Below are 27,762 nucleotides of genomic sequence, written 5' to 3' on the forward strand. Positions count from 1 at the left end.
GGTAAAAAGGATACAGTGGTGGCCTAAATAACAATCCCTGCCATTGTGGATCTTAAAACAGTTTATTAAGCCTTTAACTGAAGCTGTAAGACCTTGGGCAAGTCACTAATTTTCTGGGATATCTTTTATCTATATACTTGAGGCCCGGTGCACGAATTTGTGCATGGGTGGGGTCCCTCAGGGTGGCCTGCAGGGATGGGGCCCAGCTCGCCCCCAGCCTCGCAGTCCCGCAGCCCCGCAGCCCTGCCTGGCACCCCACCGTGGCCGGGCGTCACGCCCTCACCTGCTCTACCATCCCGCCTGCGCGGCAGTTGATCGGGGTCAGGCCCCCTGCTTGGCTCCCTTAGTGCCTGGGAGCCGGGCGGCAGCACCGCCTGCCAGTACCACGTTGCCGACGCCTGCCATGTTTTGTGCCGCCCTCTGGTGGTCAACTCCCAGTCTCCCTGTCGAACGACTGACCCAGGGGACAATTTGCATATTAGGCTTTTATTATATACCAGAGGCCCGGTGCACAAAATTCATGCACTGGGTGGTGGGGATCCCTCAGCCCGGCCTGCACCCTCTTGCAGTCTGGGCGCCCTCAAGGGATGTCCGGCTGACAGCTTTGGCCGGCTTCCCCGGGGAGTGGGCCAAAGCTGTCAGTTGGACATCCTTAGCACTGCCACAGAGGCAGAAGAAGCTCCCACTACTGCCACTGCGCTTGCCAGCCGTGAGCCCAGCTCTGGCTGAACAGTGCTCCCCCTGTGGGAGCGCACTGACCACCAGGAGGCAGCTCCTGCATTGAGTGTCTGCCCCCTGGTGGTCAGTGCATGTCATAGTGACGGGTCATTCTGCTGTTGCACCGAAACTGGCTCTCCAACATCCCCCGAGGAGTTCCAGATTGCAAGGAGGCGCAGGCCAGGCTGAGAGACCCCACAGTTGCACGATCAGGGCCAGGGAGGGATGCACGAGATTGGCCAGCTTGGGAGGAACCATGGGAGGGCTGCAGGGTGTGTCCAGCCCGTCTTGCTCAGTCCCGATCGACTGGACCCCAGCAGCAAGCTAACCTACTAGTCCAAGCGTCTGCCCCTGGTGGTCAGTGCATGTCATAGTAAGCAGTTGAATGGCCTTAGCATATCATTAGCATATTATGCTTTGGTTGAATGGCTAACCAGACAACTGGACACTTAGCATATTAGGCTTTTATTATATAGGATTATACTAGAGGCCCGGTGCATGAAAATTCATGCACTGGAGGGGGGTCCCTCAGCCCAGCCTGCCCCCTCTCACAGTCCAGGAGCCCTCGGGTGGGAGGCCACCCAGCAATCAGGCGAAGGCAACACCCCATCACACCTCTGCTGCTGCCACTGCTGGCAGCGCAAGCCTTGGCCAGCCCTGGTTACCTAAGCCTCGGGTGGCCCAGCAGCTGCCATCCAAGGCTTGCCTGCACCTTGGGCTGGCCCTGGGCAGCTGGGCAGCTGCCATCTGAGGCTTGCCTGTGCCTTGGGCCGGCCCTGGGTGGCCGGGAGGCTGAGGGGACTGGGGGACTCCAGAGACAGGCGCCTGGGCGGGGCTGAGGGGACTGGGCGCCTCCATCTTGTGGCTGTGGGTGCCGCCATCTTTCCGATGGTGTGAGGGTCAATTAGCGTATTCCCTCTTTATTAGATAGGATAGGATATAAAAGGCTAATGTGCAAAGTATCCCCTCAGGAGTTTGACCAGGAGACTGGAAGTTCGATTGTCGACGCCCACCATGTTTCGCGCCGCCCCCTGGTGGTCAGCGCACATCATAGCAAGCGGTCGAACTCCTGGTCTTCCTGTCGAATGACTGCCCCAGGGGACAATTTGCATATTAGGCTTTTATTATATACTAGAGGCCCGATGCACGAAATTCATGCAAGAGTAGACCTTCCTTCCTCTGGCTGCTGGCACCGGCTTCCCTCTGGCACCCGGGACCCACGCTTCCCTCTCAGCCCCGGCTTCATTCAGAAGGTCATCCGGAAGGACGTCTGGTCGAATTAGCATATTACACTTTTATTATTATAGAATATATCCTATATAATAAAGAGGTAATATGCAAATTAACCCTCACGCCCTCACAAGATGGCTGCCTACGACCAGGCCGGCAGGGGGTTAGTGAGAGACGACCAAACGACTGAAGAAGCAGGCTGCGTGGGGTGAGCAGACCGGCGGGGGGGTTAGTGAGGGATGACCAAACAATTGAACAAGCAGATTGTGTGAGGCAACCAGGTCAGCAGGGGGATTAGTAAGGGACGACCAAACGACTGAACAGCAGGCTGCATGGGGCGACTAGGCCAGTGGGGGGGTGGAGGCGCAGTTGGGGGCGACCAGGCCGGCAGGGGGGGGGGCAGTTAGGAGTGACCAGGCTGGCAGGGAGGGGGCAGTTGGGGGCGATCAGGTCGGCACGCAAGGGCAGTGAGGGGCGATCTGGCCGGCATGCAGAGGCAGTGAGGGGCGATCAGGCCGGCAGGGGAAGAACGCAGTTAGGGGTGACCAGACAGGCAGGCAGGTGAGCGATTAGGAGCCAGCGGTCCAGGACTGTGAGAGGGATGTCTGATTGCCAGTGTAGGCCCGATCCCTGGGCCGAAACCGGCAGTCAGACATCCCCCGAGGGGTCCTGGATTGAAGAGGGTGCAGGCTGGGCTGAGGGAACCCACCCCTCTCCTCACCCCCCATGCACAAATTTCGTGCCCTGGGCCTCTAGTAGGATATAAAAGGCTATGTGCAAAGTGCCCCCTGGGGAGTTCAACTGGGAGACCAGAAGTTCGATGCTCGCTATGACGTGTGCTGGCCACCAGGGGGCAGTGCTGAATGAAGGAAGACCCCGGCCGGCAGCTTGGGGAAGGGAGGCCCTGGCCGGCAGCCAGAAGGCCCTGATCGGCCCTGATTGCTAGCCAGGCCTAGGAACCCTACCCATGCCAAATTTCGTGCACCAGGCCTCTAGTCTTTAATAAGAAAGTATTTGAGTAGTTGGTTTCTGTGATCCAACTTAACCCTTAAAAATTATAAGTATTTTATTAGTTCTAGCTTTCATCTATTTTATTTTTACTCTGTGGAGCCAGAGCACTGTAAATAGTCTAAATATTTTTTGTTTTTAACCTAAATTTAAGTCCAAAATTGTTTTTTAAGCAGCTTTATTGAGGAATAGTTTATATACAATAAATTACACATATTTTAATGTGTACAATTTAATAAGTTTTACATATGTGAAAGAAACCATCACCACAATCAAGCTATCCATCACTCTTAAAAGTTTATTGTGTGCTTTGTAATCTGTATTGTCCCACATTACCACCAGGCAACCATTGATCTGTTCTCTGACTCTGAGGATTAGTTTGTGTCTTCTAGAGTTCATATAAATGTAATCATACAGTATGTGCTCTTTGTCTGGTTTCTTTCTCTCGGTATAATTATTTTAAGATTCATCCATTTTGTTGTACGAATCAACATTTTTTCTATTGTTAGTAGATCCTATTGTATGAATTTACTCCAATTTGCTTATCCATTCCTGTGTTGATAGACACAGGATAGACACAGATTTGGGTTGGTTTCAGTTTTAGGCTATTACTCATGAATTGCAATGAACATCCATATACAGGTTTTTAACTTATAGTCTACGTTTAAGTAATATTCAGCACTTCACATACAGTATAAGAACCTTACAATAATATACTTCTGCTTTGCCTTTTTGGTCTTTATGTTCTTGTCATACATTTTTCTTATACCTATTTTATAAAACATAGTGTTGTTTTTGTCTAAAAAGTTAGTTTTAAAGACACTTCAAATTTTTAAAAACTCTTACATATTTAGCAGTGGAGCTATCATTGTCTCATCCCTATATGTAGATACATGCTTTCATTTTCATTCCTATGTGTAGATACATTATTTTCATCTGGTGTCATTTTTCTTTTGCCTGAAGGATTTTCTTTACCATTTCTTGTAGTGCAGATCTGTTGGTGATTAAATCTTTCAGCTTCCATATGTCTAAAATAATCTTAGCCTTAGCTGGTTTGGCTCAGTGGATAGAGCATTGGCCTGCGGACCAAAGGGCCCCAGGTTTGATTCTGGTCAAGGGCACATATCTTGGTTGCAGGCTCTTCCCCTGTCAGGGCTCATGCAGGAGGCAACCAATCGATGTGTTTTTCTCACATTGATGTTTCTCTCTGTCTTTCCCTCTCTCTCCCACTCTCCCTAAAAATCAATGGGAAAATATCCTCATGTTAGGATTAACAACAACAACAAAATTAAATTAAATTAAGTAATCTTATTTTGTTTTGTTTTTGAAAGATATTTGTACTGGGTATATATATTTGTAGGTTGACTTTTTTCCTTCAGTACTCTAGAGACGTTTGTCCATTTTCTTCTCATTTGCATTACTTTTGACAAGAAATCTGCTGTCATCTTTTTCTTTATGCCTCTGTATGTAATGTGCCTTTTTTCTCTGGCTGCTTTTAAGATTTTCTGATATCACTGGTTTCAATAATTTGATTATGATGTGCCTTTGTGTGGTTTTCTTTATGATTCTTATGTTTGGTGTTCACTGAAGTTCTTGGATTTGTGAATGTAGTTTCCATCAAATTCAGAAAATTTTCAGCCATTATTTTTTTAACTGATTTTTCTGGCTCACTCTCCTTTTCTTCAGAGACTCCCATTATACATATATTAGGCTGCTTGAAATCCTCCCACAGCTCACTGATGTGCTTTTCCATTTTAAAAAATTCCTATTTCTCTCTGTATTTCATTTTGGATAGTTGCTATTTCTGTATCTTTAAGTTTACTAATCATCTACAATGTCTAATCTGCCATTAATCTCATCCAGTTAATTCTTTATCCTCGGACATTGTCATTTTGAGCTCTATAAACTTGATTAGGGCTTTTTTTTAACATCTTCTATGTCTTTAGTTAGCTTTTTGAACAAATGGAGTACAGTTTTAATAACTTTTAATTCCATGTCCCCTAATTTTGGCATCTCTATCAGTTTTGGATCAGATTTGAATGGTTGATATATCTCCTCAATTTTGGTTATATTTTCCTGCTTTTTTACATGCCTGCTAGTCTTTGATTGGATGGCAGACTTTGTCAATTTTATCTTACTGGTTGCCACATATTTTTATATTTCTATAACTCAACTTAATCTTTGTTCGGATATGTAGTTAAATTATTTGGAAAGTTTGATCCATTTTGGGTCTTTCTTTTATGATTGGAGCAGTACTCAGTCTAGACCAGGGGTGGGCAAACTTTTTGACTCGAGGGCCACAATGGGTTCTTAAACTGGACTGGAGGGCCGGAACAAAAGCATGGATGGAGTGTTTGTGTGAACTAATATAAATTCAAAGTAAACATCATTGCATAAAAGGGTACGGTCTTTTTTTTTTTTTTTTTTTTTTGGTTTTATTCATTTCAAACGGGCCGGATCCAGCCCGCGGGCCATAGTTTGCCCATGGCTGGTCTAGACACTATTCTCTATGATCCTCTCAGATGGTTCTTTCTTTGTTCTCGGGTAGTTTTTTCACACACATGAACCAATTAGTAGACTCCTGAAAGCTGAAGGGGGGACCCTCTGTGGAACTTTAGTGTTCTATCCATGTGTAGCTCTCTCTTCTCTGGTACTCCATTTTGTAGTGTCTATTGGCCTTTTTCTTTCTAGACTCTCAGCTCTGTCTCTTCAACTCAAGGACTTTGCTGGGTTTCTGCTCACTATGTTGTGACCTGCACACTTTCCAGGTAGGAAGCTGCTGCAGCAGTTGAAGTCACTGGCCTTTCCTCATTTATTTCCTGTCTCTCAAAGATCCCTCTTCTTCTTTGACTGATGTTCAGTGTTTTATGTTCTAATTGTATTTCAGGAGACAGTTATCTTGCCTCTTTTACTTATTTTTTTCTCTTTTTTATGATAATGCTTATTGAGCTCACTTAAACTCTTAAGGTATTTTTTTAACTAGGATCTTCTTTTTTTAAAATATATTTTTATTGTTCATAGTATTACAAATATCTCCCATTTCCTCCTCCTTTACTCCCCACCCCAGGTCCTCACTACTCTGTTGCCCATGTCCATGGGCTATGCATATAAGTATATAAATTCTTTGGTTTATCTCTTCTCATCCCTCCAACCCCTCACATAAAGGTATATCAGTCTGTTCCAAGCCTCCATGCTTTGGGTCTTATTTTGTTGGTCAGTTCATTTTGTTCATCAGAATCCACAAATAAGTGAGATCGTGTGATATTTGTCTTTCTCAGATTGACTTATTTAGAAGCTTCTTAACAGATGTGATAATAGAACTAGAGGCCCAGTGCACAAATTCGTGCATGGGTGGGATCCCTTGACCTGGCCAGCTATCAGGGCTGATTGGGGCCATCTCGCCCAGTCCCGATCGGGGCTGATTGGGGCCAGCTGGCTGGGAGGAGGGACCGCAGGAGGTTGGCTGGCCAGGGGGAGGGACTACAGAAAGTTGGCCGGCCGGGAGGAGGGATCACGGGAGGTTGGCGGCCATGGAAGGTTGGCTGTGGGAGCACACTGACCACCCAGCCAGCCAGGGGGAGGGACTGCGGGAGGTTGGCCAGCCATGGGAGGTTGGCTGTGGGAGCACACTGACTACCAGGGGGCAGCTCCTGCATTGAGCGTCTGCCCCCTGGTGGTCAGTGCACGTCATAGCTACTGGCCAGTTGTCCGGTTATAACGGTCACTTAGGCTTTTATATATATAGATAGATGGTATGGGCTTTGAAGTCAAGCAGATCTGGCTATACCATATTAATTGTTTATAATGCTAGCTGCACTATATTAATTGTTGCATTGCTTTGGGCAAGTTTCTTCCTTTCTTTCTTTTTTTTTTCTTTCCTTTTCTTTCTTACATTCACTCAGTCACTCAGTCTTTCAGGAAATCTTTATTGAAAGCCAACTATGTGTCTCACACTATTCTATGTGGTGAGAATACCACAATGAAGAATACAGACAAAAATCCCTGTTCTCATAAGCTTTACATACTCATTGAGGGAGAGAGACAATAAACAAAATAAGAAAATTGTGTAGTGTATTAGATATTAATATGTGGAAATAATAAAGCAAGGAGAGGAGCATGAGGAGTAGGGAAGTTGATTACAATATCAAATAGAGTGGTCAGGGAAGGTCTAACTGATATTTGAGCAAAAATTAGAAATCTCAGTATATAGATAAGAGGGTGACCCGGGGAGAGGGAAGAGTAAATGAAAGGTCCTGAGGCAGCAATGTTTGGTGTGTTCAAGGAATAGCAGGGATATTTGCATGACGAGAGAAAAGCAAACAAGAAGGAAGAGCAAGAGTAAACAAGAAGAAAGAATAGTAGGAGAGGAGGACAAAATGGTAAATGGGAGGCAGGAGTGCGGGAGATTTGGGTTTTGTAGGCCATTGTAAGGACTTTGGTTCTTGTTAAAATTAGGGAACCGTTAGAGGTGCTTGAACAAAGAAGTGATTTCATCTAATTTAACATTTTAAAAGCATCCCTCTGGCTTCTGTGTTGAGAATAGAGTGTATTAAGCAAGGGTGGAAACTGGGAAACCAGGTAGGAAGCTGCTGCAGCAGTTGAAGTGAGAGATGATGCTGGCTTAGACGAGGGTGGTAGTGCTGCACGTAGTGCTAAGTGGTCAGACTTACAATGTTTTGAAAGTGGAATCAGTAGGACTTCTGACAGATGGATACCACCTAAGTAGTGAGTATGATTAGGGAAGGCACCACTGTCTGATCTCTGAGGTACTCAAACATTAAAAGAGAAGGAACCAGCAAAGGAGACATGGAAGAAAACCAAGAGAATGCAGTATCCTGAAAACCAAGTGGCACTTTGCTACAAAGGTGCTTTGGGGTGAAATATATAGAAGGAAAATGAGTTTTTTCATGTAGAAGAGATTTCATTCATTCTGTAATGTAGCAGATGAGGCACCAGGGAAGGAGCCAGTACATTACACACTCTGGTGTGGGGAAAGGTTTAGAACAGCTGGTGGTACTCATATGATAGTCAAGTGGTGAATGAAAGCATTGATAATTAGCAGTGAGGGAGTTCCCGATAGACTCACAGTCAGCAATGCTTTCCAGCCCAGGAGGAGAAGTAGACAATATGAATGACCCAGGCTGTGGACTGGAATGGTAGAAGGACAAATGCACCTAGGAGTTGCTGTGGCCAAAGAGGTGAGAGTTGAAATAGCTGACAGTTAGATCCAAGTTGAGGAGGGAGATAAATGAAGCAACAAAGGGTTTCATGAGCTGAAAAAAAAATAGAACAGTAGAGCAATGAAGGTTATGACGAAGTGAAGTACTTTTGGGAGAAAACATTCATAAACAAAAAATAAAAACGCCAGCCTTGATCTGGTACATAACTTCCCAGCAGCTTGACACTTTCCAGTTCTCTGCTGCTGCTGGCACTGACTGCCCTAACTGCGCCCGCTTGTGCAGGAAGGGCCTTCTATACTCCTCAGCTGCTCTTTCTTTGCATAGAAGGTTTCCTGTGCCATCTGGTTTTCTTGCCTCATCTGACTAGGTTTACAGCAAAAGAGTGATTTGGGTGGCATGCTGGGACTGCATCTATAATGCATGATTCGTGCATTATGGGGCTGTAGTGTTTACGCCCTTTATTTTTGTTTGGTTAGATTGCACCTCATTTTATAAATGGCTAGAGTAGCTTCGAAGAAGAATAATACAAAAACAATGATTCTAAAGTATAAATACGAAAAAGAAGTGATTCAGAAAATGCATAGAACAGTAGGAAATAATCATGAGCTGTGGGGGAAGGGAACACAAAAGTGCAGGCAGTAAGGGCCCAGGAGCTTCAGATAGGGCTCTAATCTTTCTGGATGTCGCAGTGAAAATAATATATAGTCATTTACAGAATTTTATCTCAGAGAAAGACAGGTGCATATCCCTCAAAGAAAAGAAAACATTTTTTAATAGTATATTTTTCCTTTGGTGTTTCTTATAAGAAGTACTAATTACACCATATTTTTAAAACAAAAAATCTGATTAAACCTGTTTCAGGGGCTTTTATTGTTTTTAGAATAAAGTTCAGGATTCTTAACAAAGCCAAGAAGGATGATTACACTCTATACACCCTGACCTTAAATACAATAGCAATGAAGGTTATCATTTCTTGAACATTTACCACGTGCTAGGCATTATGCTAACTCCTGTACATATACATAAACCCTTAAATAAGATGGGGACTTATTAATATCTCTATTTTACAGTAGAGAAACTGAGGCATGGAGAGGTTAAATAATTTGCCCACGTCATAGAGCAAGTAAGCCTTAAGTGGCATAACCAAGACTTACCAGTAAGCCTTAGTCTGACTTCAAAGGCTGAGCTTTTACTAACTCCACTATACTAACTGGTTATATGCCCCCTTAAAGTTCTTTGAATTTAACAGGTTTCTTCTGTCTTAGTAACTTGGTACCTTACTGTTTCTTCTGCCTGAAGGATTCTCTAACCTCCCTACTTTGCCTTAAGCATGTCAGTTAATTGAATTGAATTTGATAGATATCATTAATTTAATGTTCTCATTAAAATTAGAAATAGGCAAAGTATGTAATAGTTCTTTCCACTATAATGGATGCAGGAAGCTCTTGAGCCCCTGTCTTCAGTACTTTGGAAACTGGCCAGTGGACTTCATACCAAATGTAATGACCAAATCTAATCTAATGGCCACAAAACCCATAACTAGGCTTATCTCCTTGTTGGTTTTCAAAACAGAGCATGTAAATTTCTGATTCCAAATCTGTGCTCATGTTGATCTGGAGACCTAGAAAGCCCTTTGCTTTCCACATAGTCAAATCTTACCTTTTTTAGAGGCCTACCTGAAGTTCCATCCTTCAGTAAAGTCTTTCTCAGTTCTATCCACATTGATTTCCTCTTAGTTCTCTTTCCTGCACAACTCATTTTATTATTTTTTAAAATGTCTTTTTACTGATTTTTAGAAGGAGAGGAAGAGAGAGATAGAAACATTGATGAACATCAATCAGCTGCTTCCTACATGCCCCCTATTGAGGATCAAGTTCACAACCTGGGCATGATCTCTGACCTGGAATTGAACCTGTGACCACTTGGTTCATGGGTCGATGCTCAACCACTGAGCCACAGGGGCCAGGCTGCACAACTCATTTTAGAATTTACCTACCTTATTGCTTTTCATTGTCATTTAAAGTCTTTGTGTGTATCTTTTTATCTCTACTAGATTGTAAGTTTCTGCTGAGGACTTAGCATAATACACAGCTTTTTATAAACACCTGTTGAATGAATGACGTAATAGTCTAGTTTGGCTTCATATCCCTTATTTACTTAGTGAAGCCAACAGGAGAACACTGCCAGGTTAAGTAGTCTGAGTTACTTCTTTGTTCAGTTTTTGAAAGAACTTTTCTGTTGATTTATACTTCCGAAGATAAACACGAAAGAGGAAATGCTAACTGAATCAAGGGAGAAAACTCGCTTACTCTAGTATACTGAGCAGTTTTTGAGTACTTACTGGTAGTTAACCAGCCTGCACTTACATTCTTCCAACTCCATACCTCCCTAGTATAAAGGTAAATAAGGGCATATACATTTAATCTGAATAATTTTTGTTTTCTAATTCTTATGTAGTCATTGGCGCTCATCTCTGAAGGGTATTAGTCACATAGCAATGCCCAGCTTCCTCTCCCTAGCGACTAGCCTCCTTGGAGTTTCTTCAGCCTGGGGACATGACTTGGATTATAGCCAGGTGGAAACATTTTACACTGTAACCAAATGTCTGTGAAGCATTTTCCTGTGCCTCATCTCATTTGATCCTCACAGAAATCCTGGAGTAGGTAGATAGGAGACTCAGTGGAATCCTATTTTCTTTTCATTAGCCAGAAAACGGAGAGTTAGAAAGCTTAGAAACTTGACCCGACTGAAAAGTAAGAAATGGTGGATCTTGAAAATGACTTCAGGTTTTCTCACTGCGCAGAATATAGTCAAACACTGATGCAGTTAAATATTTTACGCTTTGTTCTCCCTGCGTGATCTACAATAATAACCTGCTTTGTGTTGATATTTATTGTTGTGTAGCTGACAATTACCTGAAAGAGAAGTTGAGGTGCTTCACTGGGCTGAAAAAAGTTTAGCTAAATCAGAAAGCAGGTCTAATTAAGCAAGTTTATCTATATACTAGAAGCCCGAAGCACAAAATTCGTACAAGGGTAGGCCTTTGCAACTCTGGCTGCCTTGGCCCTCGCAGCTGCCCTGGCTTCGTCTGGAAGGTCGTCTGGATGACCGGACGGTCATTCTGCTGTCTGGTCTAATTAGCATATTAGCTCTTTATTATCCTACTAGAGGTCAGGTGCACAAAAATTTGTGCACTCGGGGGAGCAGGGTCCCTCAGCCTGGCCTATGCCCTCTCCCAGGCTGGGACCCCTCAAGGGATGACCACCTGCTGGCTTAGGCCCGCTCCCTGGGGGGATTGGGCCTAAGCTGGCAGTCAGACATCCCTCTGGCAGCCCAGCAGCCCTCGGGGGATGTCCACTTGCCAGCAGGGAGCAGGCCTAAGCTGCAGTCGGACATCCTTAGCGCTGCTGAGGAGGCGGGAGAGGCTCCCACCACCACCGCTGTACTGGCAGCCGTCAGCCTGGCTTGTGGCTGAGCAGAGCTCCCCCTGTGGGAGCGCACTGACCACCAGGGGGCAGCTCCTGCATTGAGCATCTGCCCCTTGGTGGTCAGTATGTGTCATAGTGACCAGTCATTCCCAGTCATTCTGCAGTTAGGCTCAATTTGCATATTATCCTTTTATTATATAGGAGTGCCTGGCCAGCCTGGGTGAGGGGCTGATGGCTGTTTGCAGGCTGGCCACAGCCCCTTCAGGGTGGGGGTCCCCCCTGGGGTGCCTGGCCAGCCTGGGTGAGTGGCTGATGGCTGTTTGCAGGCTGGCCACAGCCCCTTCAGGGTAGAAGGTCCTGCTGGGGTGCCTAGCCAGTCTGGGTGAGGGGCTGAGGGCCTTTGCAGGCTGGCTACGCCCCCCAGCGGGGACTCTCACCCCATGAGGGTGTGGCCAGCCTGGGTGAGGGGACAATGGCTGTTTGCAGGCTGGCCACAACCCCCAGCCACCCAAGCTCCCAGTGGAGTCTGGCTGGAAGCAGGTATCTGGGATTTGTTTATCTTCTATAATTGAAACTTTGTTGCTATGAGTGGAGGCCCAGCCGGCTCACCGCAGGTGGGAAGCTTGGCTTCCTCCATTGCCTGGGCAATCAAGCCTCCTGCTTGCTCCAGCTCCGTGGCTGCCGGCCTCCATCTTGGCTGGGTTAATTTGCATATAGTCGCTCTGATTGGCTGGTGGGCGTGGCTTAGGGCATAACAAAGTTATGGTCAATTAGCATCTTTGTCTTTTATTAGTGTAGATATAATAAGAGAGGAATATACTAATTAGCCATTACACCCTGAGGCATAACGACCAAGCGCATCATGACCAGGTCACGGATCAGCAGGAGGGTGGGCCAGCGAGGTACAAGTGGGCTGTGGAGAGCTACAAGAGGGGGCAGGGCAGCAAGCTAAGAGAGGGTTCAGGGGGAGCTACAGGACGGCAGGGAAGCAGGTGGAGAGCTACAGGAGGGAGGGGCAGCGGGCGGAGAGCTACAGGAGGGTGGCAGTGACCTACTGGCACACAGATTCCTGCGCAGGGCTACTAGTATAGGATATAAAGCTCTCACTGGCGCCAATCACATGTGTGTGTTTCGATCTGTCATTGTCGATTGTGAATTTGGTTGACACTTCTATTATAGAGGAAGGGTGAATAGCGATATTAATATATTTCTTCTAGTTAATTTCAATGTGCATGAATTCATGCACTGGGACACTAGTTTATAAATATTATAAGGTTTTAACTCTTAAAATTTTTCTTTGGAATCATAGATGTGATTAATAAAAGTTATTCAAGATTCCTGCATTCTTTAGAACTATTTCTCATGTTTGCCCATGTGGTCATAGGCAGTAAATGGTACAAAAGTCTTAGGGTGGTCACCTCATCAGACAATTTGGGCACTATTCAAACAATTAAACCGGCAGTCAGCAGTTTCCGGCCTGGTCATTAATTACCCAGAGCCTTTGTTTTCAGATTTCTGCTCCTTGATATGCTGTGTCTTTCCAGGCCAAGCATGTGCCTGGGGTTTATTGATTCATTTCCTGTCTTTCCCTTTCAATGGTAACATATTAGGATGCTGGCTCTGGGATTAAAGGGGGGCTTTGTTTTAGCCAAAATACCTTTAGATAGTTACTCAGAGAATCTAAAGGACAAATTTGGTGGCCTTGGTTACTATCTTAACAGCATGAAGATAATGTTAGAAAAGTTGTTTATTTGCCTTTTATTATGAGTTTCAATAAACTTTGAAGATTCTACTTTACATTTTAGTTCTTTGGGTTTTTAAATTATTAACCAGGATCCTAGTTGCAGTACTGCTTACATCTGTACTCACTTCTTCAATTTGTTCCATCATCCCTTTAGTTTGGATCTTCATCATTTCTCACTTGAATTACTTGAGCAAGCAGCCTAAGGTCTCTTTGCCTACAATTTTGTCTCTCTTCTAAATCATCTTTCATGTTGCTGTCAAATGATCTTTCTAAAATGCACATCTGTCAGTTTTATACTTAAAACTAGAGGCCAGGTGCACAGACTCATGCATCGGTGGGGTCCCTCGGCCTGGCCTGCGCCCTCTCGCAATCCGGGACCTCTCAGGGGATGTTGGACTGCCACTTTCAATCCAATCCCTGCAGGCCAGGCCAAGGGCCTCTAGTGTGCATATAAGATCTTTGGTTAATCTCTTCCCGCCCTTCCCCCTCCCCCCTTTCCTCTGAGATTCATCAGTCAGTTCCATGTTTCCATGTCTGTGTATTCAGCGTCCCTGGTAGTCATTGCGCATCATAACTACCAGTCGGACGGTCGCTTAGGCTTTTATATATACCCATTGCCTTCGGTATAGAATTTGTATAATGATGCAGCCCCTATGTACCTCCCCATCACATCTTGTATGAGCTTTATTAACTGAACATGATCTACTGTGCAGATGTATAGGCGAATGTTGGTTTCACACGTCTGAGGATGCTAGATGTCTGCAGGAAGATTAAATCTGTGTATACTTCAGAATGGGTATGCAAATGTTGAATTCATGCAGATTAAATAGACTGTCCTTGAATATAAAATTTAGGATCTTTTCTTTTGAATTTTTATTAGATGCATGTAAAATTGTTACCTTTGAAGAGGTCAGATCTAATTGGATTATTTGTAAATCTTTCTGGTTAACTTTTAGGGAAACTAGTAACTACATATAAGAGCCAGCATGATTCACGATTCAAAAATTAATTGTTGCTTTCCCCCACATCTTTGTTTGAATTGGTTAGACATTAAAAGAAAAGTCTGGAATAAGTTCTGTGTGCTAGTCCTAGTTCTAACTTCTAAATAAACCTCTGGAGCTAGCCACATGTTTCTGAACTTTAGTGTCTCTGAAAATGAGGGGGTTGTATGGATGAGTTCATTAAGTACTATGTGCTTGATACTGTGACTAGTGCTGGGATTTAAAAGGAAAAAAAGAAATGAGTGACTTAGCCACTGCAGTAGAAGAAATCATAGTCAATTTTCTAGGTCTAAAAAGCTGATGTATGTAAATTTCAGGAAACAAAGTTTAGTTTGTGAATATTTGGTGAATGAAATGGATTAGTCAAAGATGACTAAATATATTTTTAAGCATCATATATTTGGAAATATAGGCCTAGCAGGCCTTAATTAAATAGACACGTTTTAAAAAGTAGTCGAGTTTTTCCATTAACTTCTATTTTAATTTCAGCTATCTCCTGCAGATGACTGGCAGCCTGCCTCTAGCTATGGTTCAAAGCCGACATTCTGTGCTGTGAGCAGTGAGCCTCTCCCATGTCTGGCAGCTGCAGCTGCAGCTAGGCTACAGTGAAGGGAGGGAGAAGCATCAGCTGTTCTGATCTGGCCATAACCATACCTAGCCAAATTCTATTCATGTGAGGCTTTTGGAAGTCTGTGTTTTCTGCTTCTTTCAGGATGAATTTCCACTAAGTGAATCATACTATTAAGGAATCTCAATAAGATCGAATTAATTAAGAGTAAGCTATTTCTTTGTGAAAGGGGAGAACCAGAGATAGATTTTATCTGCTAATTAAGGTAGTAAGAGGGATAGATATCCTACTTAGGATAAAATCAGAAAACCATAGTCCATGTAGGAAATAATCTTTTCTTCCTATTTTGAAGAATATTCTTTCTGCTTTCACAAAGCACTCTGTGAGTAAGATCTGTGTTTCTGAAAATGCCTACACTTTATCCTCTTATTTGAATAGATATTGTGATTATGCTATTGCTCTATTCTCTACTAGTATAAATTTATTTATTTATTCCTGTGGACGCAGTATTGTTTACTGAGAATCTGTTGTGCTCAGAACACATCAGTGAATATGGATAATCCTTGTCCTCTTGGAAATTATATTTTAGTGAGAGAGTTTCAGGTTGGAGGGATTAAAAGAAAATTATTATTCCAGTGTTTCAGAGAAGGATGACACAAAAGCCAGGATGGGGATGAAGATTTGTTCTTTTATAAAAGGTGTCAAGAAGAGCCTTGCTGATACACATTTGTGCAGAAACCTGAGGAAAGAATCCTATATAATAAAAGCCTAATATGCTAAGTGACCGGTTGTCCCGTCATCAGTTCAACCAATCAAAGCATACTATGTTAATGATATGCTAAGGCAGCTCAAGTGCTCACTATGACATGCACTGACCACCAGGGGGCAGACGGTTGACCTGTCGACCAGTCACTGTGACATGCACTGACCACCAAGGGGCAGATGCACCGACCGGTAGGTTAGCTTGCTGCTGGGATCCGGCGGACCAGTGACTTAGTGAGATGAGCCGGATATGCCCTGGAGCCCTCCCGCGGTCCCTCCCCAGCTGGCCAACCTTCTGCATCTCTCCCTGGCCCTGATCGTGCACTGGTGGGGTCCCTTGACCTGGCCTGGGCCTTCTCGCAATCCAGAACCCCTCAAGGGATGTCAGAGCCAGTTTCAGCCCGATCCCACTGGTCAGGCCGAGGGACCCACTGGTGCACGAATTTGTGCAAAAGGCCTCTAGTGAATAATAAGAGTACATTTTTTGAGGCCATACATGCCTTGAGATCTTGCACGTTTACTATAATACTTAATAGTTGGAATGGAATTTTAAGTTGGAAATAATTTCCCTTCAGAATAATGAGAACATTGTTTCATTGTCTTGTAGTTTTCGGGATTGCTTTTGAAAAGCTAAAACTGATCCAATTCCTGGTCTTTGTTATGAATTACTGTTTTCTGTCTGTGAGCTTGTAAGATCTCCTCTTTGTCCCCCGTATTCTGAAACTTCACAATGATATGCCTTGGTATAGGTCTGTTTTGTTTCATAGTGCCAGGTTATTGGTGGACCCTTTTAATCTGGAAACTCATATCCTTCTGTTCTAGAGAATTATCTTCAATTACTTAGTTGATGGTTTCCTTCCCTAATTTTCACTGTCTTTTTTTTAACAAATGCCTATTATTTAGATATTGACCACACTGGATTAACCCTCTAATTTTTTTCTTTTTATATAAAATTATTTTATACAAAATAATTTTCGATGTCTTTGTCTTTTTGCCTCACTTTTTGGTGGATTTCTTCATTTTTCTTCAACTTTTCTTTTGCTGTCATATTTTTATTTTTATTTTTTCTGTCATATTTTTAATATCTATGAGTTAATTTTGTTCCCTGGTTCTTTTAAAATAACAATCATTTTTTAGTTAAAGTTATTGGTGACATTGGTTAATAGGATCATGGTTTCAGGTAAAAACAACAATCTTTTTTAAAAAAATTTTTATTGTTGAGAGTACTATAGGTGTCCCCTTTTTTTCTTCCCATTGCCCCCCTCTACCCGGTTCCTGCCCTGCCCCAAGCTTTCACCCTATTGTCTGTGTCCATAGGTAATGCATATATGCATATAAGATTTTGGGTTAGTCTCTCCCCAACCCCCCTTCCTCTGAGATTCATCAGTCTGTTCCATGTTTCCATGCCCCTGATTCTATTTTATTCATCAATTTATTTTGTTCATTAGATTTCTTATTCGTTTATTTTGATTTTTAGATACAGTTGTTGATAGATATGTATTGCTATTTTATTGTTCATATTTCTTCTTCTTCTACTTCTTTTTCTTCTTCTTCCTCTTCCTCTTCCTTTTAAAGAATACCCTTCAACATTTCATGTAATATTGGTTTGTTGGTGATGAACTACTTTATTTTTTTTCTTATCTGTGAAGCTCTTTTTCTTGACCTTCATTTCCAAATGAGAGCTTTGCTGGGTAGATTAATCTTGGTTGTAGGTCCTTGCTATTCATCACTTTGAATATTTCTTGCCACTCCCTTCTTGCCTGCAAAGTTTCTGTTGAGAAATCAGCTGACAGCCATATGAGTTCTCCCTTGTAGGTAACTAACTGCTTTTCTCTTGCTGCTTTTAAGATTCTCTCTTAACACTTGCCATTTTAATTATGATGTGTCTTGGTAGGGACTTCTTTGGGTTCCTCTTGTTTTGGACTCTCTGTGCTTCCTGAACTTGTAAGTCTATTTCTTTCACTAGGCAGGGGAAGTTTTCTGTCATTATTTCTTCAAATAGGTTTTCAACATCTTGCTCTCTTCTCTTTCTGGCACCCCTATAATGCAAATGTTGGTTCATTTGAAGTTGTCCCAGAGGCTCCTAACACTATCTTCATGTTTTTGGATTCTTTTTTTTTTTTTTTTTTTTTTTTTTTTGCTCTTCTGATGGGTGCCTTTTGCTTTCTCATATTCCAAATAGTAGAGGATTCTCGGCATTCTCTACTCTACTGTTGATTCCCTGTAAATTATTCTTTATCTCAGTTAGTGTATGCTTAATTTCTGATTGGTCCTTTTTCATGTCATTGATGTTCTCACTAATTTCCTTGAGTGTGTCACTTGTGGATGTGTAGAGTTGTAATCTTGTATGGTCTGAAGCTGTCCACCAGGTGCACTGGCTCTGGGGCTTCCCAGTAGGTGCAAAGTTAGCCACTGCCTGGGGCCACCCAGCAGGAGTTACCAAGCAATCTATAGATGGCTGCTATTTGTACTGGGTTTGTAAATGCCCAAGTGAGGCCAAGCAGGCTGGTGCTAGTGCCGGATCATAAGTATGGGGCACACTGACATGAGCTGTTGCTTGTTTGAGAGATTTTAGGAAAGTCTGAAGCCTGAGCCAGGACAAGCCATTCATATGGAAATGCCACTACAAACAGCCTGGGTAGGGCTGTAAGTTGGATGGGATGGGGTCTCAGAGAATCACCAGGGTGAAGTGAACAGTATGAGCCATGATAATGGAAACTCAGATATGGCTGCCAGTCAGCTCTGGGATGGGGGAGGTTCCAGCACAGGAACAATGAACCCTATGAGCACTTCCATCTGGGAGAAAGCTACCCCTGAGTTCCTGCCCTGATGCCAGACAATCCAGTTCCTTCCAGTATGTTTCTGGTTCTCCCAATGCCACTGCCCAGCGCTGGAGCTCAGAGGGATCAAATCCGAGTAAGTCCATGTGCTGGCCCTTTAAGAGGGCCTGCCTGGATATCCAGCAACCTCCATGTCACTCAGCCAGAATCCATGCTGGTTTTTACAGCCTAAAGTTACAGGAACTTCTCCTCTCAGCTCTGCAACTCTGGGCCAGGGGGGTTTGGTGTAGGGCTGGGACCCCTTGCTTCTCAGAGGAGGCCTCTGCAGTGGAAATATCCCTCTGGTTTAAAAATATGCCACATGTGGGTGCCAGACCAGCCCGTTCCGTGCTTCTGTCCCTTTTACCTGCCTCAATGTGCTTTATTCTTTACTTCTCTAGTTTTAGACTTCCATTCGGCCAGCTTTCAGGTGGTTCTGAATGATGCTTGTTCTGTATTTCAGTTGTAATTTTGATGCGGTTGTGGGAGGCGGCGAGTACCAGTGTTTACGTATACTCCCATCTTGGTTCTTTCCTCAATAACAATCATTTTTTATTTGATGATTTCACAATGTCTTAGCTCTCTGAGAACAACAATAATTTTGTTATACTTTCTCTTTTTATAGTGTCTTTTTTCTCCAAAGTTGATTCTTTTCTGTTGGTGTGTATGTTGTGATCTATATATTTTATGTTAAGAGATTTCTTTAGATGATTACTGGATATATTTGGTTGTCAATTCCTACTTAACAGCAAGGAACCAAGAGCCAGTAGATGGGATTTGTTAGCTATAAGAGATTTTCAGTAATGAATACATAAATTACAGATTAGGACAGGGTCTTAGAAAAGAAGGAAGTTCCCAGTAGATTGAACAGAGTTGGGTGCTAACTTATCCTGCTCCATTAACATCTGTTCACCCCTGTGTATCTATAGTGCTGAAACATTTTCCTTTATTAAACTGTGTCTTTGAGACTGGATGTTCTCTTTACTCATAGTTGTGTTCCCATCTATTAGCCTTGTCTCTAGTACATACAGACCCTTGATAAATGTTAAAATACCTCACTTTTAGCTTTGCACAGTGGCAGTATCATAGCCAATGAGGTTTATCCAAGGCACGATTATTGCTAATTGAATATATATTTCACTTTTCTTTTAAAACTCTTAGAAGACCCAAACTGGGCTGGAGTCCTTTCGGGGCCAACTTTTAGCAATTTGAGAGCCTTGAGCATCACCTTCCCATCTAGGCCCACAATCCAATTTAAGCTGTGACTTGCTTCCATGAACCAACCATTGAAGTTCCACACAACCTCAAATCTTGAGTCTTTCCAGCTGCCCCAAGAAGAAAACTGCCAGGAAGACATGGCAGCCTCTCTTCCCTCCCGCTCAGCATTGCTGACAGAGTGCTCAGAAACTTGACCTCAGTCCTGGGCCCAGCTACCCTCCACCAGAGCATCACCCCAAGAGCAGGACAGACAGGAAACCAACAGAGGCCATAGGAAAAGACATTGTTACTTCAGTTCTGAAAAGACAATTTAGTTAGAGATCCTTCTGTCACAGTACATATTATAAAATTAACTTCAGGCTTGAATTTGAATGCTGTCATTTCTCGAATCGTTCTGGGAACTATCCAATTAGAAAAGCAGCTTTCCGTTGGTCCTTCTCAACTCAGAAATACTTAGAAACTTGTCCCTCAGCCCTGGTACCATCCTTCTCTTCACTAGAAGAATTGTTCCAGTTGCAAGAGAAAAAGGAAATCTAACAAGAAGGGCAATGAGAAAGGATATTGGCATTTTCTGAAAAAGGCTCCTCATACTGTGCTTTAATGAAGGCTTGTCTTCCTCACAGGATGGAGATCAGTTTGGATGTAAACATTAATGTACATATTGCTTTGAACAGAAGCTTTCTAAGAACTTAAAACAGTGAGGAATGGTCAGTTTTAGCAACAGATTTATACCTAAGAATCATATCGGAAAATAGATTTAATTCCATTTTAGTGCCAGTACCAAAGTGTTCCACTGGTAATTTTAGGATCACTGTGGGACAAGCTGCAATGTTTCTGGAATACAAGTTATCTTTTTTTTTTTTTTTGGTCAGATCTTTCTTTCCTCCCTTTCCATGTTGCCTGCAATTTATAAGTTAGCTATGTAGATTGAACATCTGATTTCACTTGCTTTACTTATTTTATTGATTAGCTATTCTTTGGCACCTGCATGTGTGTTTTAGAATTCTTTGGTCAACTATAAGATGGGATCCATTGTTAAGAAATTGAAACAAAGAACTGTGGGAAAGTAAAAATAAACCTTGTTTAAGTAAAACAGTGATTATGATAAAGCATATATTAGTAAACATTTTTTGCTCCATAACAATGATCTTATTATTTCCTGTTAAAGGAATTTCTGCCCTGTTATTTCAGTGGGTTTTTTATATAAGCTAAACATGTTTAAAGGGAAGAAAAAACTCAGAAGCTCTAATGATAGGGCAGATCCTCCTGGAAAAAACAAAAAACTCTCAAAAAGAAAAATAAAACTAGATGTCAGGATTGGAGTAGCTGATTTCTTTTTCCCTGCTAAGCATTTTTTTCATTTGTTTGTTGAAATCCATGATTATTACATGATCTATGTTGCAGATTTTTACACTTTGCAGTATAGAATGCTCCAAGATTTGAGTCATTGGTTTCAAACAGTATTTGGCCATAGTCAGCTTGTTTAGCTAAAATAGATATTGTTTACCTGTCTCTTTCTGTACTTAAGTCTTTACTTGGTTGTATGATTTTTGTCACTTGATACTCTATTTATAGTTCTATCCATATAAAAACCCAGTTATGAGTTATTTTAAATGAAAGGTGAATTTTTAATATTGTGCTGTTTAGTCAGTATAAAATAACTTTTTTATATGATGTTTTACAATTCTAAGGCATCTCAAGTAGCTTTTAAATCCGTTCCCCACACCTAAATGCAAGTGAGAATTGTACATTTTTCTGCTTGTCATCAACTGTCTCTTCTCCACAGTCTTATCCATGTTTCACTAAACATGTCCATCTGTTGTGTCTTATTAAGACTGTGTACACCCATCAGCTTCACGCTTTTAGAGAAATCTAGTATGAACGCTTTGTGGGGAATATGACTTTATGTTTCACTATAGACACAGACCCTTTTAGAAGATAATTTTGAGGATGAGATGATTTTCAAATATTAATTCCTGTGAGAGAACATTTACTTAAAATACCTGTACTCTATAAATGTTTATTGAGGAACTGAGAGAACTGACTGTCCAACATTGATGATTACAGCTCAGGTTGTGCTTCTGTGGACCAAGATCATCAGCAAGAAACATATTTATGTTGCTTTTAACCATTTCTCTGTTACTAATAGTTCTAGGTATTCATTTACTAGAGAATATGTTATTTTTTCTATTTACCAAGAAGGTTTAACATCCTAAATGCAATCATATGCAACTAATTTTATTCAATATGGTCAAATGCTGATAGGCCTTGCCATAAGGATACTGTCCTGATCATTATATAATTTCAAGCTGGTTTGCTATCCATTCTCCAGTTGTACAACTCACCTTTTTCTACTTGCCATTCTATGAGAGTAACTGACATAGTAGTTGTCACCATTTTAAAATCTCTTTTTAGAGAACCTCATTAATGGGAGGAAACAGGGACACGTTATTTATAATGCAAAATAATGCATTTAATTTGTTTCTGAGATGCATTTGTTAACATTTTTGAAATGCCTAATCTGAAATTTTATTTTGTGTTATGCCTCACACTAATAAATGATCTTCACTGTTAGTGATTTTGGCATTCCAAATAAAATAATCATGTGAAAACTCTGACTTGAGTTGATTGAGCTAGTTGCCCAATCAGTTCCCTTTGAGTTTTCTTACTTTTCTCAGAAACTTCTATTTCTCCCTCAGTGTGATATCATACACATTTTAATTGTGTTTTATACTCTAAACTAGATGTTTGGGTAACTCAAATTCTCTTTAAGAGGGAAATAGAAACCCTTTATAAGGCCTTTCCTGTTATTTTAACCTAAAGATAGAAAGAGAAACCTCAGTATCCCTTTTGTTCTCTAATAGCCTAAGAATATTTTTAGGCAAATATTTTTTGAACATCTATTTCTTATAAGTCACTGTTCTTAGTGCTGTGGACTAAAAGTTGAGTAAGATGTGGTTTTCTGCTTTCAAGTCTGTTGGACTATGAGACATATTCATATAACAGTGACAAAGCTGAACGAGCTAGGCAGGATTTTTTTTTAATGAGATGGCATTTGAGTTGGAACTTGCAGGACCTATTGAAAGGATCTGGTCTCTGACTGATACCTTTGTATAGTACTAGGATTGCTGCTGATTTTGCTGATAAATTCCCATTTTGGCTGCATTCTATCTTCCTGTTTTGGTAAAGTATAACCGACAGCAGTCTTTCAGCTACAAGTACTAAAATCCTGACTCAAATTGGCTGAAAAAGGAGGAAATGTAGTGTCTCCTGTAACAGGAAGTCAGAAGAAGAGCAGCCTTTAGAGTTGGTTGGTTGGTTGGTTGGTTGGTTGGTTGGTTGGAGGCTCAACAGTGTCATCAGAAAGCCGTGGCTCTTTGTATTCCTTCATTCTACTGTCCCTGGGATTGGCTTTATCCTTAGTAAAATGGCTACAGCCATTTCTTCCTTCTGTGGCTTTTTCTTAGGAGTGAGAAAACTTTTTCTAAAAATCTTTCTGGAAATGACTAGATTCCCCCATCATGTTTTATTGGTCAGATTTGCAGTTAGAGATTTTTGGGTGGTTAATAAACTCTCTTGGTAAGGAGGAGAAGCCACCAGAATATACCATTCCTAAATACTTCACTGGCAGGGGGCATGGGATTACACAGAGACTAAATCAGGCTTGTCTCTGGGGTTGGGATGGAGGGCATTTTCCTGTGTGGTCAGTGAAGCCTTATCTGGAGGGTGGAAAGGAATGGCATTCTATTGATGGAGACCCAGAAAAGTCCTTCTGCTCAAAGATACATGTTCATCTATATTGGTGTATAATCTCTTCCTTTAAAATGATAATTACTGTGAGAATTTCTTGTGAGGAAATTTGAAGTTCTATCAGGATGAAAGACAGTTTACTAAAGTTATCTTTGGGTGAGGTATGTGCCCCTTTTCCCAGTTAGCTATGGCCTGGAAAGCATATAGTCTGTACATAGTATAAAACAAAGCTGTTTTCTAGTAAAAGTGAGGACTCTCCCAAAAGGGCATGGCAGACAGGTACTCTGGAATATGACTGGTGTGTACCTCTTGGATTATTTTCTGAACTCTTACAGACACAGTCCTTCCTCAGAGATTTTCAGTAATGAATACATTGATTTCAGTGAAATAGTGCTTCTTGTTGTCATTAAAAACATTGAGTATCCGGTCTCATAACATTTTTGCAATATAGGGAATATAATTTAGAGAAAGTCCCTTGTTCACAATGAGCATACCATATAAGATTATAGTATCAGTAAAGACATTCTTTCCAACACCTGAACCTAATAGATTTAATATCCAAGCTGCATTATCTAATATGATTTTTAGGATTAATTTATAGTAAGGAGTGTTCACTTTGCATGGCCTGAATCTTGCTGAATTTGTATCTACTAATTATTAAGATGAATCTAAAAATACTGAGTGTCTACTATGATACTCTCTCTTTGCTTGATACAGTACGCAGGCAAAAGATTCAAAATATAGCTTGTGTTTGTGAAAAACAAGACTATGATCAAAAGGAAAACTAAAGTAGGTTAGAAGCCCAGAAAGACTTATCTTTTCAAAGGTGACCTAGAAAGTGCATATACCAATGGGGTATTGTTTGTTTTTGCTTAATAAGCTCTGTTGGTAAGAAAGAGAACCCACAGAATGTAGAAGAGAGATGGGGAAAGGAAGCAGGAAGGGTACCAGAGACAACTGTATTCTTTCAATTGTACCTGGAGCCCTGGTGGCCACTTTTATAAATGGTCTTCAATACTTCTGTTGCCTACAGCATATTTCACAAAAACTGAGTCCTTGACCTGCTCCTTGAAAAAGGACTCATTCCGTAGTCACAGACAGTGGGAAATATGAAATTCTTCTCCCAGAGACTTACACTGCATACTCATAAATTAAAGACTGAGAAGTTCTGTGGTAAAATCACACAAACTTATCGAACCCTATAGTTTCCAAACTTAATCATCAAGTCTCTCTTCTCATATAATGTGTTAAATCTGACTCAGCACACTGCGGAACTGCTGGGCTCAAAGAGGGGTATTCTTGAGTAGAGGAATAAGCAGCATTTTAGTAGAATAATCTTGTGGTATGTAGATGAATTGGGGACAGAGAGATTGGAAGCATGTGATCCTGTTTGGAAGCTGTTGGAATAATTTGGAATAAAGAAAATGTCACAGATCGGAAAATAGTAAATATTTATTCATTAATTCAACAAGTATATATTGAGCCACTATATGCTAAGCATTGTTCTAGATCCAGATGATACCAAAAAAACCATTAAAATCTTTGTTTGCATAGAGTTTAATTACATCCTAAGAGAAGAAGAAATAGTACAGTAAATAAACAAATATACATAATGACAAGTGGCAAAGAGTGCTAAAAAGAAAAATAAAGCAGAGAAGAGGCAAGGTAGAGTCTCTGGGCAGTAGTTAGAGAGAGGCCTTTCTGGGGAGGGAATATGTAAGAGAGACCTGAATTAGATTAGAAAGCAGTGTGAATATCTAGACAGAGGGAAGAGCAATGCAAAGTCTTAGAAGTAGAGAACCAGTGTGGCAAGAGCAGAGATGGTAGGAGATGGGGAAGGGGAGATATGGGAGGGGCCAGGAATGGGTGAGATCAGGTAAGGCCGAATCAACCATGGTAAGGACTTTGGATTTTATCCTGATTAAAACTGGAAGCCATTGGAGATTTTTGAGCAGAGGAGTGGCATAGTTTTTAAGTTATCACTCTAACTTCTGTCTAAAGAATAGACTAGACTAGAATTGGAGTGGAAACAAGGAGAGTAGTTAAGACTATTGCCAAGTTCCAGACAAGAACTGATGGTGGCTTGGGCTTGGAAGGTAGTGGTGTAGGTGGTAGGTAGCCAGATAAATTTTGGAGTTAAAAATTGACAAGAATTTCTGTTGATGATACCATGTGCCAGGTTTTATTTTAAGTGTGTAACCCTAATTATTTCACCTTCATAGAAAACAGCTTTAACCCCCTGTCAAAGGGCAAGGAGACACCTGATTGGTGGTGTTGCTCTTATATGAATTAGGAGCAAAGCAGATGTACAGTCCTTAGTTGATTCTAGTTTGATGTCTGTGTTGGTGGCTAGAGCTCTTTCATGCCTGAGGCACATATAAAAAAAGAAGAAAAAGAAAACAGCTTTCATTGTTTTACAGCTGAGAAGATTAAAGCACAGAAAAGTAGCTTGCCCAAGTTCATATAGTTAATAAGTGGTGGTACTGGATTTGGAACCTGGACATTGTAACTCCAGAGCCTGTGATCTATCCATTATGCAACCCACCCCTACCCTCCCTAAGGAGGAATCAGAGGAAAACCCTGGGCCAGTACCAGGCAACACCACATTAATGTCTTCTGCCTTCCACCATTTGTAATGCTAACTTCATAAGAAATAAAATCAAAGTTTTTCTTCTTTAACCTGCTTTTAAAGCGTTTGAGCTAGTTCTGCATAACCTTGTCCTTTTTTGTTTTTCTGTGAAATTGCTTTTGAAAGACTTGGAAATCATGTTTTCTGACTATTTTTCACCACAGTAAAAGGTTGAGGCAGCATAAACTGGTGCTGGGTAGACGGGAGTGTGGGAGAAAGTGAGATAAGATTCCAGGTATTTTTTTGCAGTTACTTCTGACAGTTCTTTGAAACATTCCCTACACACATTCATATTCTCTCTCTCTCTCTCTCTCTCTCTCTCTCTCTCTCTCTCTCTCTCTCTCTCTCTCTCTCTCATTAGAGAAATGCGATCACAGTCAGGATGCCGTGAGCTGCCTTTCGTTTCCCTGCTCACAATGGCCTAACTATTGTGAGTGATTCTGATAGGTATGTTTGGAACAGGCGGACTCTTAGGCTGCTCATCACCTTACTTTATCTTTTCCTTTTCCCTCGTTAGCTCAGGGCTTCAGAATACTTTCTGGGAGAGAGGAAACAGTCTTGGGGAATTTGCACATTTGCAATATTTTTTCTGGTTTCTGGTCTGGCACATAAAAAGCTTGGAAGTCATCACCTCATCCTAACGACAAATAAAAACCTGAACAAACTAAAGCATCAGCAGTCACGGGGCAAACTGCTGCCCCTAAATTGGAAAGATGGATAGGCAAATGCAGAGAATCACATCTTACCAGAGCAGGAGCCACAGCAGGAACCAGTCCTGGGATGGGGAAACCTGAATGAAGAGTTGTGGGAAGCTCAGTGTAGATGGGTCTGAGAGTTAAAAACTGCAGAGGGGTATGGCTGCACACTTTTGTGAGTTTTAGAGCAAAAGAATGCTTTCCTGTCTCCCATATCTTCTCACCATACCACTAAAGGTGATTTACCAGAGTTCCTTTACCCAGTACATCATGACCAGCTTTCAACAAAAAATTACAAGGCGTATTAAAAGGCACAAAACACAGTTTGAAGAAACAGATCAAGCATCAGAACCAGACTCAAATAAGACAGGGATAATAGGATTATCATAGTGGAAGCTTAAAACAACTATGTGCTAAGGACTTTAATGGAAAAAGTAGACAACATGTAAGAACAGATGAGTAATATAAGCAGAGCTGGAAATTCTAAGAAGGAGTCTAAGATAGAGATCAAAAACACTAACAAAAATGAAGAATGCCTTTGGTGTACTTACTAGTATACTGGACATGGCTAAGGAAAGAATCTCTGAGGATATGTCGATAGAAACTTCCCAAACTGAAAAGCAAAGGGGAAAAACGTGGAAATAATGGAACAGAATGTCCAAAAACTGGAACAACAGAAGGTATAATATGTGTGATGAGGAAGGAGGAGAAGAAAGAAAGGAATGGAAGCAATATTTGAAGTAATAATAACTGAAAATTTCCCCCAAATTAATGTCAAGCCCAAACCACAGACAGATCCAGGAAGCTCAAGGAACACCAAGCAAGATAAATGGTCCCTAAAAACTGTACTGAGGCAGAGTGTATTCAAATGGCAGGAAATCAAAGATAATGAAAAATCTTGAAAGAAGCCAGAGGAAAAACCTTATCTGTAGGGGAGCGAAGAATAACATCCAGCTTCTCAGAAACCAAGCAAGCAAGAAGTGAGTGGAATAAAATATATAAAGTGTTGAGAG

The 27,762-nt window shown here is 41.7% G+C and overlaps 1 protein-coding gene and 2 pseudogenes across 3 annotated transcripts in view; all 3 read left to right on the forward strand.

The window, feature by feature from the left end:
• The window catches only part of SIK2 (salt inducible kinase 2), a 134,116-nt gene that overhangs the window by 16,301 nt on the left and 90,053 nt on the right, over positions 1–27,762 (forward strand). The window lies entirely within an intron of this gene.
• Positions 19,521–19,633, forward strand: LOC132242494 (U4 spliceosomal RNA; annotated as a pseudogene).
• LOC132242451 (small nucleolar RNA SNORA48) lies at positions 25,660–25,804 on the forward strand (annotated as a pseudogene).

Source organism: Myotis daubentonii, chromosome 9 (assembly GCF_963259705.1).
Source record: "Myotis daubentonii chromosome 9, mMyoDau2.1, whole genome shotgun sequence".
Classification (NCBI taxonomy): domain Eukaryota; kingdom Metazoa; phylum Chordata; class Mammalia; order Chiroptera; family Vespertilionidae; genus Myotis; species Myotis daubentonii.